Raw genomic sequence first — 21,977 nt, forward strand, 5'->3', positions numbered from 1 at the left:
ACATACATACAACCTCTGAAACAAACTACTTTTTCAGAATTTCTAATTTAAATATTCAGAAATATGAATGATGATAATGAATTTTAACAAGGCTTACATAATTCAATTCTGTTTTGGATCATGTCTGAGAGGCATATTAGCTGCTGGACTTATTTGGATTTCCTTACCTCCTTTGCATACGAAAAAATAAGAGGTTGAGACAGAAACAAGATATGTAATTTATGTACAATGAAACTTTCTACTGCCCAGGAAATGAGGCTTTCTATTGTCCAATGAATTGTGCCTGGCAGCACAATTCACTGCTTCACAATTCATTGTTCTTTTTACCCTCAGAGCATCCTTGAAATGATTGACTCAACCATGAGAGAAACACTGTAAATATTCTCAGATGCAAACTCACAGTACCAGCTTCACAGAACACCTGCAGCTGCAAGTAACTAAAAATCCAGCTGAATTTGACTTTAAATACAAGGGAATTTATTGACTCAGGTGCGTAGTTCAGAAGCAGGCCAGGCTTCAGGGTGAATCTGAGTACAGAAGCTCATGGATGCTACCAGAACTCAGTCTCTTCCCAATTTTCTGCTCTGCCTTCAGTGAAGTCAGAATCATTCTGCGTGAGGCAAAATCTCCAGGAACAATTTATGAGGCTGCATTCTTCACCAAAGAGGGAGCATGAACAAGCACACCCTTGTTCCTAACAACCTACCACAACTTGTATTTGACTCTAATTGGAAAAACTCAGACCCTTGCCCATCCCCAAGTCCATTAGGGGGACCAAGGGAGTGCTGTGTGGCACCTGGCATGAGCCTCAGTTATGCACCCACTTTGGAACCAATAACTGTGACACAGGGTGAGACAGTGCTGGTTAAGTCAACCAGGACCCACCCCATGTTTCAAACCACGTGACTGAATAATTCAGGGCTCTGTTAGGAAGGAGAAAGGGGGATGCTTCTTAAATAGCACCCAACACTCAACTACAATTTAATTTCACAGGAACCCGGAGGCCCTGCCATAGAAATCTCTCACAGTTGCTTGGAATGAGAGCACTCAATACAAAAATCTTATGGCAGCAACCCTGTGGCCTCAAGGGCGCCACGCATTTGGTGTGGAGGGTGGGGCAAGGAGGGTGGGGAAGGGCTCAGGGTCTTCTGAATATGAAGCCAAAGAACAGATGGCACTGACTTAGCAGAGTGGAAAATGTTTAACCCCAAGAGATGCCTACAGAGGCAGCTAAGCCACACCACAGACTCCTAGAAGGGCTTGTGTTAGGGTTCCCAAGTGTCTAGGTAAGCTGAGGAGATGGTGAGGCAGACACAGTGGGTCAGTTCAAAGCACATTGGGAAGACTGTGATCCCAAGACCCCTCAGTCCACACTGGCAGTCAAATGCTCCTCCCTGACATCGGGAAAAGAAACAATTTATTTTCTTCAGATATTGAAACAGAACTTTTCTAAGCTCCAGGATACTGGATAATGCTGCTTATGCAAAACAGTATTTAGTGAAAGCCAATTTACTGAGCAGGGAGATCCGCAGACTCTTTCTCCCTCTTGGCTCCCAGAATGCTGGGGTCAGCTTGCAGTCTGAGGAGATTGGCGACCTCTTTTTGGAGAGGATCTGCAGATACCAACATTTTCAGGGTTTCCTCAGGTCCAGGAGTGCCAGGCTCCTGTGGACTCTTCCTTTGGGGAAGCAAAAGAAGACTCCATCTGTGCACACAGAATGCGTTAATTATATTTTCTTGTTTTCTGTTTTCTTGACGCTCTAGCATCTGGTGTTTACTGGGAAAAGATTGCCTTTCCCAGGGCCAGCCAATTAAACTACCAATTCAGAACCCATACTCCTAACCGCCTACTTTATCTGGCTCTGATACTGTAGGAGACAATACCGCCCTTCCTTAATCACCACAGGGTGAGGTACTAGGCAACTAGAAATGGCCCCTATGCCCTAGAGCCTGCTGAAGCTATTCACGCTGGACAGCCTAAGCCTGCCTGCCCTGCCTGCCCTTGCTGTCCCACAGAGACCACAGCAGAGGATCCTGCCCATGCCTTTCCCTCTCCTGCCTCTGCCTGGGGCGTCCCTGTGCCTCCTATTTCTAGGGATCTATGAGTTTGAATGGGACAGTCACTTCCATGTCTGCAGGTCTTAACATCCCTGATTAAAACAAATTCTGAGTACATTTGAAAACATAAGGCTTCCAACGGAATTTTTAAAACCCTTATATGGAGAATTTTAAACATATATGTAAATAAACATGAATATAACAAACCCCTGTATATCAATAACCCTTCAGAGCAACAAGAAATACATGGGCAATTCTGTTCTGTCTATATTCCCAAATAAAATTCATACATTGTGATTAGTTGATGTGTTTTTAAGTCTATATAATTTATACATTTCCCTTGTATCTCCTGTATATCATTTTCTTGTAATTTGTTGAAGAAGCTGCGTTGATTTTCCTGATTCATCTTCAGAGTTTAAAATAGAATTTCACAAAAAGAAAAAAATAAAAGCAGACGGAAAGAATAAAAATGTCAGAAAAGAAATCAATGGGATTTAAATGGTACAGCTGCTTTGGAAAACAATCTGGCAGTTCCTCAAAAAGTAAGACATAGAATTACTCTTTGATCCATCAATTCTATTCAAGTCTTCATACTGAAGAGAATTAAAAACATATGTCCACACAAAAACTTGTAGAGCAGCATTATCCATAATAGCCAAAAAGTAGAAACAACCCAAACATCCACCAACTGATGAGCGAATAAATAACATGAAGTATTTCCACAGAATGGAATATTACTCAGCCTCAAAAAGGAATGATTGCCAGAGGTTGGAGGAGGAAAAAATGGAAAATGCAGTTTCTTTCTTGGGTGCTGAAAATATGTTAGAATTAAATAGTGGTGAAGTCTGTGCTACTTCCAGAAAGTGCTAAATTGAACACTTTACATGAGTAAAATGTAGTATGTGAATTATATCTCAACTTAAAAATCAAGAACATTTTCCAGAAATAAAGTTTATGATTTTCAGATTTAAAAGATCTATTGAGTTCCCCTCAAAATGAATTTCAAAGTTCTTCTACACTAAACACATTATTGTGAAATTTGATAACGTCAGCGATAAAGATCTGAAAAGCTTCCAGAGAAGTGAAAGAAAAAGATCACCTGCAAAGAATCAAGAACGAAAATAGCACTGAAGTTTTTCACTGAAATTCTAGATATAATAAGAAAATGAAATTTGGCCCTCACATTCTGAGAGAAATATATATATTTTAAACCCAACTAAACCGTCAACCCAGTGTGAGAATAGTGCACAGGCATTTTGGGACATGCACAGCATCAAAGCTTTACCTTAGATCAGGAAGCTACAGTAAAGTGGCAACCTAAGAAATGGGAGAAAGGAATTCCAGGAACAGGTGATCCATGCAGGAGAGAGGAGCAGCATTGCCAAGAGCCAGGGGTGAAGCAATTCAAGCTGGAGACACTGAGACAAACACAGGAGCGCCTGGCATTCTCTGAGAGGCAGTGCAGTGGTTCTGCACTGTGTGCAGAACTAAATGAGGCATTTACCTCTTATTGGGTACAATGTGCCTTCCCAGGCCTGCCAGCAGAGATTCTAAATCCTAATGCAAATGATATGGCAACACTTGTGATTATAGACATGAGTGTTTGAATTACAGATCCAGGTCCAAACCCAAATCCTCTCAGCAATTAACTGTATGCTGTCATTTAATTACTTAATGTCTCCAGCATGCCACTTCCTCAGATCAATTCGTATGGGAATATAAATTCATAGGATTGTTATAAAGGGTAGTTTGTACAATGAGCTCGTGACTATGAAATGCTTAGCTTGGCATCCAAAAAGTCCTCAATAAGTGGTGCAACAATACCTTTTTATTACAGGAAACACACCCAATTTAGAAAACAGCGTTTCTGGGGGATTAAGAGAAGTAACTACAGTCGGGTGAGCAGAGGGAGCCAGCGTGGGGAGGGCCTTTCATAGGTGAGGCATCCACCACATTTGAAAGTGGGATACAGGGCCAGAGCTGAACATCAACCAGGACGGGCAGGAATGAAGTAAACAGCTCATACCCATTCCTTCATGGGTCAGTTCCTTTCATTTTCACTTTTGACTCTGAGGCAAAATTAAAACTCTTCTCTGCTTAAATGTCACTATTCTTAATAAAGTAAATAAGTAGGATCCAAAAACTTCAATTGCGTAAAATACATGCTCTTGTTATTGCAAGGCAAATGGGAAATATTTTGCAGTTGGTCATCGCCATCACAGTAACAGGAATTCTAAAACTTACACTGTTTACAACTGAACCACACCCTCAAATAATCAAAAAATGGTCCCTCCCTAACCTCTCTCCCCAGCAAGAGAAGGTCTTTGGCCGCCCCAACCTGAGCAGGAGAGCAGGAGGAGAGTGGGAGCCCACAGTTGCAGTGGTAAGAAGCCTGAGGGCTGATGGCTTTGACCAAATAATAGGGAATTGGGTTGACTTGTTTGAATCATTTTCCAAAAACTGATTTATAAAACAGATCAGACTCATTGAAGGAGCTGGGGAATGGGAGCCCACCCCTCAGTCTCCAGCCTCCCCAAACTGCATGTTTCTCCAGAGTAACCTTGAGCCTCTCCCAGCATGGATTAAAACCCATGGCTCTTCCAGATCTAAAATTTGAGGCTTTACAATTTAAGTCATAGTTAGGCACTTCCATACCTGTGATGGTAACATGCTTACATACTCAGTCTATCATTGTTTAATATTGAATGAAAGACACACATTTTGTTTACTTCTTATGCAGCAGGTTGGCTGTGTTCACCTGTGTTGTCTCAGGGTCAGCTCTTTTTTTTTTTTTTTTTTTTTTTTTTTTTGAGATGGAGTCTCGCCTGTGGCCCAGGCTGGAGTGCAGTGGCACAATCTCCGCTCACTGCAAGCTCCACCTCCCGGGTTCATACCATTCTCCCAGCCTCAGCCTCCCGAGTAGCTGGGACTACAGGTGTCCGCCACCACGTCTGGCTAATTTTTTGTATTTTTAGTAGAGACGGGGTTTCACCGTTCACAGGATGGTCTCAATCTCCTGACCTCATCATCCCGCCCGCCTCGGCCTCCCAAAGTGCTGGGATTACAGGCATGAGCCACCATGCCTGGCCGGGTCAGCTCTTTATTTCCAAGAATCCTGTCCCATTTCCTGGAGCCTATTGACTGGGGAAAAGATGTGTCAAAAGTTAAAAATATGTTGGGCAAAGCCTTAGAAACACAGCTTTTCTGACAAAAACAAGCAATGGGGATAAGACTCCCTATTCAATTAATGGTCCTGGGATAACGGGCTAGCCATGTGCTGAAGACTGAGGCTGGACCCCTTTCTTACACCATACACAAAAATTAACTCAGGATGGATTGAAGACTTAAGTGTAAAACCCAAAAATATAAAAACCCTGGAAGACAACCTAGGCAATACCATCCTGGACGTAAGAACAGGCAAAGATTTCATTACAAAGACACCAAAAGCAATCGCAAGGAAAGCAAAAATTGACAAGTGGGATCTAATTAAACTAAAGAGCTTCTGTACAGCAAAAGAAACTACCAACAAAGTAAACAGGTAACTTACAGAATAGGAGAAAATATTTACAAACTATGCATCTGACAAAGGTCCAATACAGCATCTATAAGGAACTTAAATTTATAAGAGAAAAACAACCCCATTAAAAAGTGGGCCAAGGACATGAAGAGGAATTTCTCAAAAGAAGACAAACATGTGGGCCAGGCGTGGTGGATCAAGAGGCTGGGCCCCCACCAGCTCTAAGGTACACAATCTCAAAGTAATCCCAGCACTTTGGGAGGCCAAGGTGGGAGGATCAAGAGGACAGGAGATCGAGACCATCCTGGTTAACACGGTGAAACCCCGTCTCTACTAAAAATATCAAAAATTAGCTGGGTGTGGTGGCAGGCACCTGTAGTCCCAGGTACTTGGGAGGCTGAGGCAGGAGAATGGCATGAACCTGGGAGATAGAGCTTGTAGGGAGGCAACATCCTGCCTCAGCTTTCCAAGTAACTGGGACTACAGGTGTCCGCCACCACGCCAGGCTAATTTTTTATATTTTTAGTAGAAACAGGGTTTCACCATGTTAGCCAGGATGGTCTCGATCTCCTGACCTCATGATCCGCCCACCTCGGCCTCCCAAAGTGCTGGGATTCCAGGCCTGAGCCACCGCGCCCGGATGGAAAATCTTTTCTTCTAAGGTGAGATGCAACCCCCACTGGAGAGGAAAACACCAGAGAGTTTTAAAAAGGAAAAACCAAGGTAAACTGAGGAGCTTCTTGACAGGAGACACAGCAGAGTCCACCCAGCTGGGGTGAATCTCTGCAGTTCCCCAACAGGACAGTGAGCAGGACCCCCAAGTCACTGGTCCCTGCAGCGTGGGAGCAGCATGAGCCATCTGTGGTCACATTGTCTCCTCTGGCAGCAGCCTCCAACCAGAAATCCATCTCGGGGTCTGTCCTCACAGGAACCTGATGCCAGAGCTGTGCGCTGAAAGGATTTGGACGCAGGTATTTTGTGGAACTGGGCATTTTCCAGGTCTTGCTGGAGGTCATTCTGTGTGAACTTGATGGAGCTCTTTCTCATGGGCTTTTTTTTCTAAGTGTGGGAGAGCATGGCCTGCATGACTGCTGGCTTCCAGCACGTAGTGTGCAAACCCAAGCCAGGGTGTGTAATTCACTGTAGCCCTTGACAAAATAGCAGGAGATAAAAGTCATTTCTTAATCTTCTGTTTATTACTCTCAGCCAATTAACTTCTATCTATAGTAGAAGATATTTTACCATTATTTTTCAAAATGGAGAAACACCATGCTCTTTAAAAAGTCTTTTACAGGCACAGACTTCTCAATTTCATTACTTTAAAATCACTAAAAGATAGAAAAAAGTGAAATTTACGTATCAAAGACATTTTCTTTTGGCAAAATATTCTATTTTGTGTTTTTGTGTTTGTGAACTTTCTGTTCATGTGTCCAGATGCATAAGGAGTTTATTCATTCAATTAAGTTACAACATTAGATAACATGGTACATTCAAAAAGTAGTGAGGACACATTTTGTTTCTGTCTCTTTAACTGAGAAAACTGGCTAATGCCTCCTGTGTGCGAGCACTGTGTAGCTGATGCAGATATGGAAACCGAGGTTTTCTTACTTCCTGCTGCTGGCCTGGGCACTGGAAGTTGACTCCAGGAGGGCAGGGTGTCTGTTTTTATTACCACTCAGCAGTGCCACACAAATACACACGGGTGTCTCTGCCCTCTAGTGGGTGCTGGCAGGCACTGTTATTACCACTCAGCATGTGCCGCACAAATACACCCTGGTGTGTCTGCCCTCTAGTGGATCCTGGCAGGCACTGTTCTTATTACCACTCAGCAAGTGCCACACAAATACACACGGGTGTCTCTGCCCTCTAGTGGGTGCTGGCAGGCACTGTTATTACCACTCAGCATGTGCCGCACAAATACACCCTGGTGTGTCTGCCCTCTAGTGGATCCTGGCAGGCACTGTTCTTATTACCACTCAGCATGTGCTGCACAAATACACAAGTGGGTGCTGGCAGGCACTGTTATTACACTCACGGGTGTGTCTGCCCTCTAGTGGGTGCTGGCAGGCACTGTTCTTATTACCACTCAGCAAGCGAGGCACAAATACACACGGGTGTGTCTGCCCTCTAGTGGATGCTGGCAGGCACTGTTATTACCACTCAGCAAGTGGCACAAATGCTGGTGGATGCTGGCAGGCACTGTTCTTATTACCACTCAGCAAGCGGGTCACACAAATACACACGGGTGTGTCTGCCCTCTAGTGGATGCTGGCAGGCACTGTTCTTATTACCACTCAGCAAGTGCCACACAAATACAAACGGGTGTGCCTGCCCTCTAGTGGGTGCTGGCAGGCACTGTTCTTATTATCACTCAGCATGTGCTGCACAAATACACAGGGTGTGTCTGCCCTCTAGTGGATGCTGGCAGGCACTGTTCTTATTACCACTCAGCAAGTGTCCACACAAATACACACACGGGTGTGCACACCACAAGTGTCACACAAAAACACACGGGTGTGCCTGCCCTCTAGTGGATCCTGGCAGTGTTCTTATTACTACTCAGCAAGTGCCCACAAATACACGTGGTGGATCCTGGCAGGCACTGTTCTTATTCACTCAGCAAGTGCCACACAAATACACACGGGTGTGCCTGCCCTCTAGTGGATGCTGGCAGGCGCTGTTATTACCACTCAGCAAGTGTCACACAAATACACCCTGGTGTGTCTGCCCTCTAGTGGGTGCTGGCAGGCACTGTTATTACCACTCAGCAAGTGCCACACAAATACAAACGGGTGTGCCTGCCCTCTAGTGGGTGCTGGCAGGCACTGTTCTTATTATCACTCAGCATGTGCCGCACAAATACACAGGGGTGTGTCTGCCCTCTAGTGGATGCTGGCAGGCGCTGTTCTTATTACCACTCAGCAAGTGTCACACAAATACACACGGGTGTGCCTGCCCTCTAGTGGATCCTGGCAGGCACTGTTCTTATTACTACTCAGCAAGTGCCACACAAATACACGCGGGTGTGTGTGCCCTCTAGTGGATCCTGGCAGGCACTGTTCTTATTACCACTCAGCAAGTGTCACACAAATACACAGGGGTGTGTCTGCCCTCTAGTGGGTGCTGGCAGGCACTGTTCTTATTACCACTCAGCAAGTGCCACACAAATACAAACGGGTGTGCCTGCCCTCTAGTGGATGCTGGCAGGCACTGTTCTTATTACTACTCAGCCAGCGTCACATAAATACACCCGGGTGTGTCTGCCCTCTAGTGGATCCTGGCAGGAACTGGGAGCAAATGTGACCATAAAACAATGAACGATTTAAAAAACACCATTATTTCCAGAGGGGATTTAATTCTAACAAGAGGCTTTTTTTTTTTTTTTTCAAATGGACTGATGGGTAAAAATAATAAATTCATGAACCAAAAACAAAGTAATATACTTTAGAAAGGAAGCAGGCTAGAAAACCCACAGTTGCAAAGCGAAAAAAATTTCCAATTGCCTCTTTGAGTCCCTTCCTGGAAGTAGTCACAGCCGACTTCCTCCTCTGTTTTTTGTTTGTTTGTTGTTTGCTTTTTTGTGGGGTTTTTGTTGTTGTTGTTTGCTTTTTTTTTTTTTAAAAAAAAAACCCTTTCTCTCCTTTTTTGTCACAGAAGCCTTTGTCACTTGAAACACTGCAAGTGTTCTTTTAAAAAAATTATATCAACCTTTCAATTAAAATGCAACATGTCTGCAACCTGGTATCTAGAGAGGTGAGATGGACAAAGGAGCCCTTGTTACTGCACGTTTTCTTGCCCCAGCCTTCACCTTGCACACAGCAACAGACAATGCACAAAGCCACTTCCTTATGGACTGAAATTCTGATCCTTTTATGATCGGCCTTTCCATCTTTCACCTTCTCCTCTCCCATGCTGTGAATGATTTATTGGACATTTTTGTTTTAATCTCAGTGACAGGGGAACACAGGTAGCTCTAATATAACTGTGACCCAGATGCTTCTGTTTCTAGCATGTATTTATTTTGTAGTAAACATTTACATGCATCATTTTTCACTGTCTTTTGAAAATAATTAGGCAATATCTCATCTGAAGTAGAATGTTTCTAGTGGTTGTGTTCTGAGGGAAAAAAACTAATCTGTTCTCTTTCCACTGCATTCCAGGAACAGTAAGAGGACCTTTTGCTTGAATAATTTTTATCCACACTACAGAGTGGGTAATGAGCAGATTATGTAAAAACAATTCAGCTTCACTTCAGTAACAGCCTCCTCAACTCATTTTTTCTCAACAAACTTATTTTTCCAGCAGAAGAATCCCAGGCTTCTTAGAGAACCCAGTGACTTTTTGCACCTTCAATCGGTGAAATCATCATGTTTTCTTCTGCCGTATCCACAGTTCAAACAAAGATGCGGCAAAGCTAGACTCATTCCTGAAGGAACCCAAGAAATTCCTCCTTTCTCTCTCTGGAATGAAATGAATTCTCTAGACCATCAGTTCTAACCTTCAAAAACAAAACCTGTTTGTGAGATCTCCTTCAAATACTACTGTAGACCCCAGTGTTTATTCATCAAATTTTTTGAATATTTGTGTTATTTGGAATCAATTTATTTGTAAGTTTAGTATTTGTATTAATATAAGGAAGAAATGTTTAAATCTGTCTAGGCCATATGTGCCTCTGGCTTATTGCCCAATTAATTTTAGCCTCAGGCTAAACTTTGGTTTCTGTCTTTAATTTTTGTCAGAAAAAATATAAGTGATCTCAAAACATCTGCTTTTATTGTAGGGACTCATGCTGCCATCTCCATTCCTCTTTCTTTTCTTGTAATCTGGGTGGAAATTCTTTAATATGAACATTTCAACCACCTTCGCTCTCCCATGTCCGCTATCAGCATAGTCAAACTTATCCAGCCAAGGCTGTCATCTTAGGCCAGGGATTTTTTTAGGAATCTATTTTTCTGTGATATGGCTGGCAACCCTTTGACTCACTTTATCACCCCAGGCTTCTTTTCATTTTAGGAGCCCAAGAGGGCAGAAAAAGAAGTAGGCGAGCAATTAAACCCTCTGAGTCAGGAGCGTCTCCCCTTGTGTTAAGCAGCATTGTAGAATATCGTATTTAGTAAGCTCCTAGCAGATGAGCCACGTGACTGCTGAGCACACATGCCTGCTTGCTGCTGTGAGCTCAGACACCATCATCATTAGTCCTTTCCACCTCTGGAGGGAATGATAAGGGCCACTTAATAACCTGTAAATCATAGAGAGTTAAAGGTGTTTTCCCAAAATGCTGATGACAGAATGAAAGGTGAGGAGTGTTAGCCACAGGTCAAAAGTGCAGGAAAGTCTCTCAATGTGGGTTGTTGAAGAAATGTAGGTCTTTTTTCTTTTGGAAGTCTCACTAGAATGGGGTCAAGGACTCTGCCCATTCTAGGATGAAAAATTGGGATATTAGACACCCTCAGATATTTATCCCAAGTCTTCATTTAGGGCTTTTAATTAGTTTGTTCAACCATCACAATCTCAAATGCTAAGCAGGGCATTTGAATCTCTCCACAGTCCAAATCAGCACTGTCTTTTAAAGTTGAGTTTCTCATTATTCTGACCTGATATACCTTATTTATCCTACACCCACCCAATAACATATCATGCTGTTATCTTTGAGACAACACTTGAATTTTATTCAACGTGGAGTGCTCTTCACATGTCTTGTCCAGATCCAGTTTGGACTCATTCTTCAGCCTTGCATCAGTCAATGGGAGCTAGGTTAAACTGTGGTGACAGACAACCTTCAAATTACAGTGGCTCAAAAATCTTCTTCCTCATTTATATACATCTCATCATGGGTCAGGTGAGAGGTAGCTCTGTGCTGTATCATCCTAACACAGGAATCCAGACAGAAGGAGGGACCATCAATAAGATCCCCATTGCTATAGAAAAGAGAAAAAAGCATGCGGAATAGAACTCTGTTTCTTGGAAATTTCTCCTGAAAAAGTCACATGTTATTTTCTTCTCACCTACACTGGCAAAGAAAAAAAAAAAAAACAGTCATGTGGCCATGTGAAAATTTAAGTAGGTGGGATGGAACAGTCAGAATACATTCATAAAAAGTGAACTGAAAATATTTGGAGAACAGCACCAATGACTATCATGAATGCCAACATGCATCCCAAACAACCCAGTGCTGTCACTCTCCAAACTTTTTATGTCTTGCAAAGTATTAGAAATTATCTGAAGCCATACCACTCAGAGGGACTGCAAAATACGTAATGACATCTCCTTTAGGATGTCCTTAGAGAATTCAAGGAAAAGAAGTTAAATAATTTAAAAGTGCGTTTGGGTACAGATATTTACCACTAGAGGGTAAGACTAGAGATAGATCGTAAATATAATAACAGGGATTATGCTCAGAGTCAGGGCCAAAAGTATAGTTTGAGGTGGGGTCATGGTCAGGGTCAAGATCGATGTCAGGGTCAGAGTAAGGATCAGAATTAGGGACCAGGGTAGGGATCAGGGTTTAGGTTCAGGGTCATAGTCTTGGGAGAGGGTTAGGGTTAGGACTAGAGCCAGAACTTTGCTCTCTTCGGGACCCACCTGAGAGTGGGTCACCATGGCTTTGCAGCACCAAGTAGCGTGTCCACCTTGAAGACCAGAGTTTCGTTGTCCTTAAGACTGACCTGGGGAGAAGTGGCTGCAGGCCATTGAGGAAGGTGAGGCAAAAGCTTCCTGTCTGCTCCCCGCGAGCTGAGGAGGGAGCTCTGCTATGGGCTTTACTTTCACATGTTACATTCTACAAGTCTTGTTTTACAAAAGCCTCCCTGCCTTGAGGCTTTGGCTGCTGCTGTTCATCATCAGAGCGTGCCATAACATATGGTAAGATTTGGGCTTGTTTCTGGGGAGAAGTCTTGGTACAGAGAAAGGAGCAATGCTTAGAGCCACCATCAGGACAGTTGGGATGAAAGCTGGGGATGGGCAGAGGCTGGAGGAAACATGTGCACCCCGCTGTAAACACTTTTATTCATGTTTTAATTACTAATTTTTCTTACAGTGTTAAAGTAGTAAAAAATAGTATTGAAAAATGGAAAAGTATCCATATTAAAACTTGCAACATTATTTAAGTTTAAATATATTATTTGTACCTCATCAACATTTTTTATTTTGTTGAGAAAGTCCAAGGTTAATTGGCAGCATATTTTTAATAGTAGATAGAATAATGTCTGTTTTATAAACACTGACATCCTACATTACATGTGTGAACCTTGAAAATCTGAGACAGCTCTCAGATTTTTAGAAAGTGTATTTTGCCAAGCTTGAGGACGTATGCCTGTGATGCATCCTCAGGAGGTCCTGACAACACGGGCCCAAGGTGGCAGGGGCTCAGCTTGGTTGTATACATTTTGGGGAGAAAAGAGACATCAATCAATATGTGTAAGATGTACATTGGTTCAGTCCAGAAAATTGAGAAGGCCCAGATGGGGGCTTCCAGGTCATAGGTAAGTAAGAGAGAAATGGTTTCATCCTTTTGCGTTGCTGATTAGTCTCCTCAAATGAGGCAATCAGATATGCATTTCTCTCAGTGAGCAGATGGGTGAGTTTGCATAGAATGGGAGGCAGATTTGCCCTCAGCAGTTCCCAGCTTGACTTCTCCCTTTAGTTTAGTGATTTTGGGTCCCCAAGATTGATTTTCCTTTCACAAGGTCTAACATGTTTTCCTATGAGCATTAATTATTCATTGCGTATTTTATTACACAAATAAGGCACAGATTTTAAAAAAATCATCAACTTTGTGGCTAGCTATATAGACATAATTACACAGAAGCTCAACTAAATTTGCAAACATTCCAGAGTCTGGGTTTCCGATAATTCTTTGTGATTCTTTAAAAGGTAAAAGTATTTTTTTCCCGTAAAACATAGCAACATCTAAAATCACCTGTAGAATGTCCTGCCATTTTTTTTCCTTAGTTTCCTCATTTTATGCAAAGCCTCACTGAGGAAATTGACTTTGAATATCCTTTTACACTCTTCTGTTTTAGAAAGCATTGTGGTAAAACATTGAATCATCAATGTCATAAGTTCTCTCCACATTCTTTCTTTCTTTGAATATTTTTTCCCAGTGGCTAATATTTGATTCTGTTGTATTATGACTAAAAGGTAGGCATGGGCACAAAATAAAGACAAGAAGTCTTTGGAATAAGTGATCCCATCATAATGAATCAATTTTCCATTGGAACATATTTTTACAAAGTCACTCTTTTGAAAATATTTAGCCATGAATTGAAACAGAGCCTATAAGGTTATTTTTTTTTCCTGGTCTAAGGCGAACAGCATTTTAGAGAATGAACCTGGGACACAACCACAACACAAGAAAAAAATATGATAATTAAGTTTACTCGTATGTGTGACTACTCTAACGGAAAGCATGTAAAGAGCATTTGTTTTTATTTATATATCAATCTGCTCTGTTTAATTTTTTGTGTCATAAATGCTCTTATTTTAAAAAACAGGACTAGTTAACAGTGTCAATTACTAGTAATTCATGGTATAAATAATTAAACAAGGAAGTGTTAAAAAATATAACTGTTTTAAATAAAGTTTTATTTTACATCATTTTTTTACTTACTCAGAAATTGCCCCCCCCAAAATGCAGAGATTTCCCATGTAGCTGCAACCTAGTTTCATCTCTTATTAACATCTTCAATCAGTGTATCTCACATGGCTTATTATATCTTACATAATTTGTCATAGTTTATGAACCAATACTGATAGACTATTATTAACTAAAGTTCATATTTCATTTGGATGCCCTTGGTTCTGTCTTACTCTGACCCAGGATCCCATCCAAGATCCCGCATGACATGTAGTCATCACGTCCCTGTGGGCTCTTCCTGGCTGTGACAATGTGTCAGGCTTTCCGTGTCATGATGACCTTGACATTACTGAGGAGGATTGGTCAGGAATTTTGTAGAATGTCCCCCATTGTCACTGCATGTTCTCAAGGTGAACTGTCACCTTTGATGTTCACTTGGATCATTTGGCAGAGCTACTGTTTGTCAGGTTTCTCCAGTGTGAAGTTATTTTTCCTCCTTGCCCATACTGCATGTGTTTTGGTTCTTTTGGAGCACGACACTGTGCGGAGCCCACACTTACGGAGTGAGGTGTTGGCTCCACATTCTTGATGGCTGAGTGTCTACATCAATTATTTGGAATTCTTTTGCAAAGGAGATTTCTATGCAACTCCATTTTCTTATTCACCTGTGTATACAAATACAGACACCTAGATAATTACTTTCAGCTTTAGTTATTATTCAACACTACAATTCATTCCTGTGTTGGCCATCAGTAGCTGTTTTTATTGGCTATTATTTTTCTTTGATATATTTTAATTTTTTTTAGTACTTACTTACTTTCTGATACTTCAAGATTATCCTGACTCCTATATTTACTGTCCCAGTTCTAGTATCAGACATTTCTTCAAAGAGCATGATTCCTTTCAGAATGGTAGGAAAACTTACATCTGGCTGCCGAATGAGCACATTGTTGAATAGCACTTGTTCTTCATTAGCAATGCTAGGAAGTATATGTGTGTGTCTAACCTACCTATACACACCTAATCATAAAGTTTTCTATGTAGAACTGTGTGTATCTATATTAAACTAAACATAAGTTTACATTCATGTCTCCACCTCTGATCTACTATCACATGAATCATTCCAGCCTTCTCCCCTTGCTAATTTGTAACCTCCCACTTCAACAGTGAGAAACTTGGTTCCTACCATCTGTGACTTATGTAAGTCATTGCTTTATTCCAGATACAGATACTGTGGTTTTACAATTGTTCACAATTGCTTCTGTTGGAAAGAACTTTATAAAATGGAATCCAGTGATGAAGTATAGTTCATTTGCCTTCAGCATACGGATTCTATTCATTTTCAAAGTGACTTAGGTCAACACCATTTTCCCTACACCTTCAGTGAGTTTTTTCATACATTTGTGTCTTAGTCTGTTTTGTGCTTCTGTAACAGAATACCTGAGGCTGGGTAATTTATAAGTAAAAAAGGTCCTTTTGGCTCACAATATTGGTGGCTGGAATGTCTGAGATTGGGCAGTTGCATCTGGTGGAGTCTCAGTCTTTTTCACCTCATGGTGGAAAGTGGAAGGGCTAGTGCCTCCCAATCCATAGGTATTCAGCGTCTGTTATAAGCCACACATTGTAACAAGGAATGAACATAAGGGGAATTTGGCCCATATTGTCCAATTGCTTGCTTTAAGTCTTTTAATATTTTAAAAGGAAATGGCTCCCAGCATGCTTGAGTAAGTTTTCTGGCCTCAGCTGGTGAAATAATTACCAGAAGCTGCCAAGCATTCAAATCCCCCATTTCTTGTGCCTGGCGAATGGATGACTGGATTGTCCCTGTGCCATATTTGTATTTGGACCTGCTCGCAGCACTCCTCTACCATAACTAACAGGTGGGCAAGCCTGGATCAATCCCTCATCCTAATTGGCTGTTGGACAAGCCTGAAGCTTCCCTTCGCCATAGTTACTGGCGGGGCCTGCAACGATGGGAGCGGCAAGGCGCGGGTCTCAGGCTCCCCTTCCAAATATTCAGGAGGCTGGCCTGGGGGTGGCCATTCCAGACCTTCCCCGAAAGGCGCAGTAGGTGGCACAGTTTGTTTTATAAGTCTCTGGAGATTAGCATACATACCTTCCCGTTTCTCGCCCTTTTTTAAACGAGACTGTCATGGTTCACTTAGCTGATAATTAGACTCCTGATTACTCAACTTTCCTATGTCATCCTGAAAATCCTCCTTCTCCTCCTCAGTGTGGAAGGGCTCCAGGGCTGTTTTAATTGCAGACCACACAGACCAAGCAGAGACGGGAATATCGCGGCCCTCTTCTTGTGCTCATTTTAAGTCTGATCCGACCTTGTTCCAATCTTCTACATTCATGATTCCATATTCCGGGAACCAAGGAGAATACTTGTCTACCAGGCAGAACAAAGATGTGAGATTTTGGGTGCTGACAATTACCCCTCCGCGGCGCAGTAACTGCTGCACAAGGCTTAAGTAATTAGCGAACTTACTGTCAGCTCGACCCACATTTTCCCGAGGTTTCCCTGGAATTCCCCGAGCGCCCTCCTTACCCTAGAGCTTGAAGTGAAAACCTACTCGGGAGTCCTTTGTCGGTCGTCCTCAGCTTTCCACGCTCTGGTGTTCCTTCACTGGATTATTTGTAGAGATTACGGGGATCCCTGCGTTGGGCACCAGAGACAGCCTGGGCAACCGAGGGAGACCCCCGTTTCTACCAAAAAAAAAAAAAAAAAAAAAAAAAAATTAGCTAGGTGTGGTGTCGCTCGCCTGTAATCTCAGCTACTCCATGAGAAGTCAGACAAAACCTGCCACCAGAGACTGATTTTCTTCTAAAATGCTTTCTCCAAAATATTTTTAAAACAAAAGGGGGAAATTGGAAAGGAAAATATTTTGGGCCCCGCAAATCACTAAGATAAAGGGAAAAATCAATCTGGGAACTGCTTAGGGCAAACCTGCCTCCCATTCTATTCAAAGTCATCCGCTGCTCGCTGAGAAGAATGCATATCTTATTGCCTCCTTTGGAAAGGCTCATCAGAAACTCAGAAGAATGCAACCGTTCCTCTCTCACCTACCTGTGACCTGGAAGCCCCCTCCTGGCTTCGAGTTGACCCACTTTTGCTTCAGGTTGTACCAGATCAAACCAGTGTTCATCTTACATATGTTGATTGATGTCTCCTGTCTCCCTAAAATGTGTAAAACTGTCAGATACGGTCAGTTTCTCTTCCAAGGTTTGGCATGTTAACGTTCTTGTGTTTTGTTCTCGAACTCAACTTTCTTGTTCTCCATGCCTCCTTGCCCTTAGTTACTGTAAACAACCTTCCCCTCAGTTCTAATCAATAACTCACATCTGTTCCTTGGTTACCTGCTCTGCACCCATTTCTCCCTTCGAAACCACACGTCCCACCATTGTAACTCACATCCCCCTTCCCCCTCCCTTATTTGGGAAAATATTCACAAATAGCCAACGGGGTCAGTGTAGATCTTGAGGTCTGGCCCCAGCCCATGCCAGAGGTAGGGATTGCATTAGGAATAAAAACCCCTGCTTTCCTTTATTCCGTGTGCTCTTGCGATTGTGATTGATGAGAGCAGCACGCTTCCGCAGAGGTAAATTGCGTTGCTGAGAAAACTTTTGCTTAAGTTCTGGTTTTACTTTGCATCACCGAGCATTTATCTCCAACAAAACCAAGCTGTGCTCTGACCACCTTGGGCAACTGTCATCAGGACATCCTGAGGCTGTGTCATGCACAAGCATCCCCAACCTTGGCAAAATAAACTTTCTAAATACTCTTATCCCCAAATGCTCAGGGAGACTGATTTGAATAATCATAAAACTCCGAGGCTGCACTCCAGCCTGGGCGACAGAGCAAGACTCTGTTTCAGAAATAATAAAATAAAAAATAAAATAAAATAAAATAAAATAAAAATCAAATCTCCGGTCTCCCGCACAGCCGACTCTGCGTGAATTACTCCTTCTCTATTGCTATTCCCCCCGTCTTGAGAAATCGGCTCTGTCTAGGTAGCGGGCAAGGTGAACCCACTGGGCAGTTACAGAATTGCCATTATATTGCTTGCAATTTTATATCTTATTACGCAAAATAGCTATAATCTTGTATACAAGGTTAAATGCGAATGTGCTCCTTGCGTGGTCAGATCCCAGCGCAGGAAGGACGCACCCCCTACAAACCGCTAGGCCAAAACGGTCATTCTGGCCTCAGCCAGCCTCACGTGAGATCGCAATCTCCTGTCACTCAGGGCCTGAGGGGGCGGGGCCTGAAGCCCCATACAATCAGGGGCGCTGGGGTGGGGACCTGTCAATCAGGCGCACCGCCGGAAAGGAGAGGGCGGCTTCCGGGATCTGGCTGGCGGGCGCTTTGTCTCGCCTTCGCCACCGTAGGCTCTTCCTGTGAGTCTCCGCTGCTACTTCCTGGCTCTGGGAGGCCCGGTGGCTCTGCAGCAGCTCGGCCACCCTGTGACCTGCGGGTGTTGGGACATCCCTAGCTGACGCCGGCACACCCGGGAAGCCGAGGAACGGTGAGTGGACTGCGCCTGGCTTCCCGAGGTGGGGAAGAGGGCTGGGTGAAACCTGCTGGAACCAGCCATCGGCTGCGGAACCTGCGGACCGAGTCTCCGCGGCGCAGCCGGGCCTCAGTCCCCTTCTGTGCAGGGCCGGGCGGGGCGGGCAGCGGGGCCCCTGCGTCCTGTCTGTACCTGCGGGCGCCACTGCCGCCGGCCGGAGCCCTCTCCGGAAGCCCGCGCCTCCCCCACCCAGGTAGTGCGGTGACCACGAGAGGGTGATCCGGGAGAGCCCGACTCGGTGAGCGGGGTTCCAGCGTGGGAGGGGCTGTGGTTCATGGAGCTTCCAGTCCCACCTTTCTCCCCCTAAAATTAACCTGAGGCTTTGTTAAAACGTTAAACGGCGCGTTTGAGCAAACGCGATTCATAAACGGGTACCGCAGTCATGGTTTGTGGTTTGGGGTCCAGGGGAGGGGCGTAAATGAGAGGCTTTGATAAGGTGAATGAGGAAGCAAACCATACATATATATACACATACATATATATACACACACTTATATTTTTTTTTTTTTTTGAGACGGAGTCTCACCCTGTCGCCAGGCTGGAGTGCAATGATGCAGTCTCAGTTCACTGCAACCTCTGACTCCCGGGTTCAAGCGATTCTCCTGCCTCAGTCTCCCAAGTAGCTGGGCTTATAGGCGCCACCACCACGTCCAGCTAATTTTTGTATGTTGAGACAGGGTTTTGCCATGTTGGCTAGGTTGGTTTCGCACTTCTGACCTTAATTGATCACCCTCCTCGGCCTCCTAAAGCACCGGGATTACAGGCGTGAGGCACCTTGGCCAAAATATTTTTCTGTTTCCAAACATTTTACATGAGAGGAAAGCGGAGAATAAATCATCTGACACTCTACTGTAAAAAAAATCTTTGTGCCTCTCTTCTTTTCATCTTTCCTAAGTGTACATATTACCAAAATGTCTTTAGGTTGAGGTCCCCCCGTGAAAACTTGACAGGGTGTTGTGTCCTCAGCCACTCTCCTGTCTTTTCCTAGTCCTGGCATTTTAGAACTGTCTGGGGATGACCCAGGATACCCACAGTGGCCATGTCTATTGGAGGGTCTAGTGAGTATCAGCCCCGGGGTCATCTCATCCCCAAGGACAGCCTGAGGTAGGGGGTAGAGTCTCTCAGGTTAGCAGCTGGATGCTCTTGGCCTTAGAGGAATCTCCTGGTATAGTTTCATCTAAAATGGTGACCCCTTAGGGTCATTAAAATTTTAGGACATTAAAATTAATGGACAATACAATGTAATGTCATGAAAGTTAGGTCATTAAAATTATTCCTCCAGCCCGAGTTATTATTCCTCGAAGACACATTGATGGTTTACCAATTGGATGCTGATATTGAGAGGAAAAGGCAGAAATGATTTCTGCTCTCTAGCTTGTCTCAGACTTGTGAAGAGAGAAAAACCGTCCCAAAGGACAAGGAAAACCCACCCCAGAGAGGATGCGCAAGAACCTGAATATTAAAATGCACTTAAGGCACACAGGAGGACAAAGAGCAGTGCCAGTGCCTCCTAGGTGGTCATTGAGTACTTTACTGAACAGGATGGGTGTCCTAAGGGATAGAACGGCCTGCCGTGACACTTAGAAAGGTCTGCGTTGGAGTCAGCACTGTCTCTCCCTGAGTTTGTTACCTTGAAAAGGCTTGTCCGCTTATTTGAGTTTCAGGTTTTCACTGACTGTAAGATACATTTTGTCAGTACAGCTTGAAAGATAAAAATACTATTTCCAAAGAGGCAAGGTAAAATGATGTATTTCATTTGCTAAAAATTCGTATTTATTTCTTCCCCAGAGTGAGTGTAGTAAGTTTTAAAGTTCTGTTCTTTTTAAGGGTAATTTCAAATGGAATTGTAGGACTTAGCTTTGTAAATGCTATTGGTGAAATAAAAGTGTGATAGATAAATTGATGATTTATAAAGATTCACCAAAATGTCAGTTCCCCTCTTGTAGCTTGGTGAAGAATTTATGACAGTAGGACACATGTGTATCCTCTTATCTGGGTGTCTGAGTGTTGTTTTTTGTTTTTTGGAGATGCTGTCTTGCTCTGTAGCCCGGCTGGAGTGCAGTGGCGCCATCTCTGCTTACTGCAACCTCCGCCTCCCGAGTTCGTGATTCTCCTGTGTCAGCCTCCGAGTAACTGGGATTATAGGCACCCACCACCACACCCAGCTAATATTCATATTTTTAGTAAACACAGGGTTTTAGGCCTGGCACGGTGGCTTATGCCTGTAATCCCAGCCCTTTGGGAGGCCAAGGTGGTCGGATCATGAGGTCAGGAGTTCCAGAGCAGCCTGGCCAACATGGTGAAACCCTGTCTCTACTAAAAATACAAAAAAATTAGCTGAACGTGGTGGCAGGCACCTGTAATCCCAGCTACTCGGGAGGCTGAGGCAAGAGAATTGCTTGAACCCGGGAGGTGGAGGTTGCAGTGAGCCAAGATCTTGCCACTGCACCCCAGCCCAAGGGACAATGCGAGACTCCGTCTCAAAAACAAATAAACAAACAAACAAACAACAAAAAGACGGGATTTTTGCCATGTTGGCCAGGCTGGTCTCAACCTCCTGACCTCAGGTGATCCCCTGCCTCAGCCTCCCAAGATGCTGGGATTATAGGCGTGAGCTACGACGCCTGGCCCACTCTATTTTCTTTTTATTCCCTAAATTTTAATATGTTTGAGTTTGTCTGTTCCTTTATCACTTTTTTCTTACATAAAAAAAATTCTGCCTAATCCTTCGTTAAAAAAAAATCTTCCTGTGACTTCTGAAAGTATTCTGGTTTTATCTTTTGTATTTGAATATATAATAAGATGATTATTGTTCATGGAATAGAGAAGAATGCAATACATTTTCCCAAGTAGATGCCAGCCTGGTTTGCCTCATATTTTAAAGTGCATGTAATTTCTTTTTCTATTCTATAGTGCCTACTCTATCATTCCTCAACTTTCCATATAGATGCTGGGTCATTAAGACTTTTTTTTTCCTTTGGTCTGCTTGCTCATCTCTCTGCTAACACTGTGCTGTCCTGAATATTTTTGTTTGAAAATCTTAGAAGTATGTTAGACAAGCCATCACTCTTTTTTTAGATGACTAAAAATGATTAGACATTGGTCATTTTTACTACATATGAAAGAGTAGCTTTTCTTGCCTAAAACCACCTGATCTGGGAATTTATGTGGTTTCATAGGAATAGCATCTGGAAGTGGTGACATTAATGTCATTTTAAAAAGCATGTGTCCTATTTCCTCTTATTCCTTT

At 43.2% G+C, this 21,977-nt stretch overlaps 1 long non-coding RNA gene and 1 pseudogene across 2 annotated transcripts; one reads left to right on the plus strand and one right to left on the minus strand.

The window, feature by feature from the left end:
- The window catches only part of LOC126947931 (zinc finger protein 669-like), a 133,709-nt pseudogene that overhangs the window by 103,010 nt on the left and 8,722 nt on the right, over positions 1 to 21,977 (plus strand).
- On the minus strand, positions 14,177 to 18,587 carry LOC126947947 (uncharacterized). Of its 2 annotated transcripts, XR_007723270.1 has the most exons (5): positions 18,325 to 18,587; positions 17,224 to 17,349; positions 16,730 to 16,862; positions 16,267 to 16,545; positions 14,177 to 14,815 (listed from the first exon to the last, which is right to left on the minus strand). It is a non-coding gene; the product is annotated as an uncharacterized LOC126947947 (long non-coding RNA). The 2 variants fall into 2 exon arrangements; XR_007723269.1 differs by lacking the exon at positions 18,325 to 18,587 and having other exon boundaries at positions 17,224 to 17,527.

The sequence above is a fragment of the Macaca thibetana genome, chromosome 2 (assembly GCF_024542745.1).
Source record: "Macaca thibetana thibetana isolate TM-01 chromosome 2, ASM2454274v1, whole genome shotgun sequence".
NCBI classification, from domain to species: domain Eukaryota; kingdom Metazoa; phylum Chordata; class Mammalia; order Primates; family Cercopithecidae; genus Macaca; species Macaca thibetana.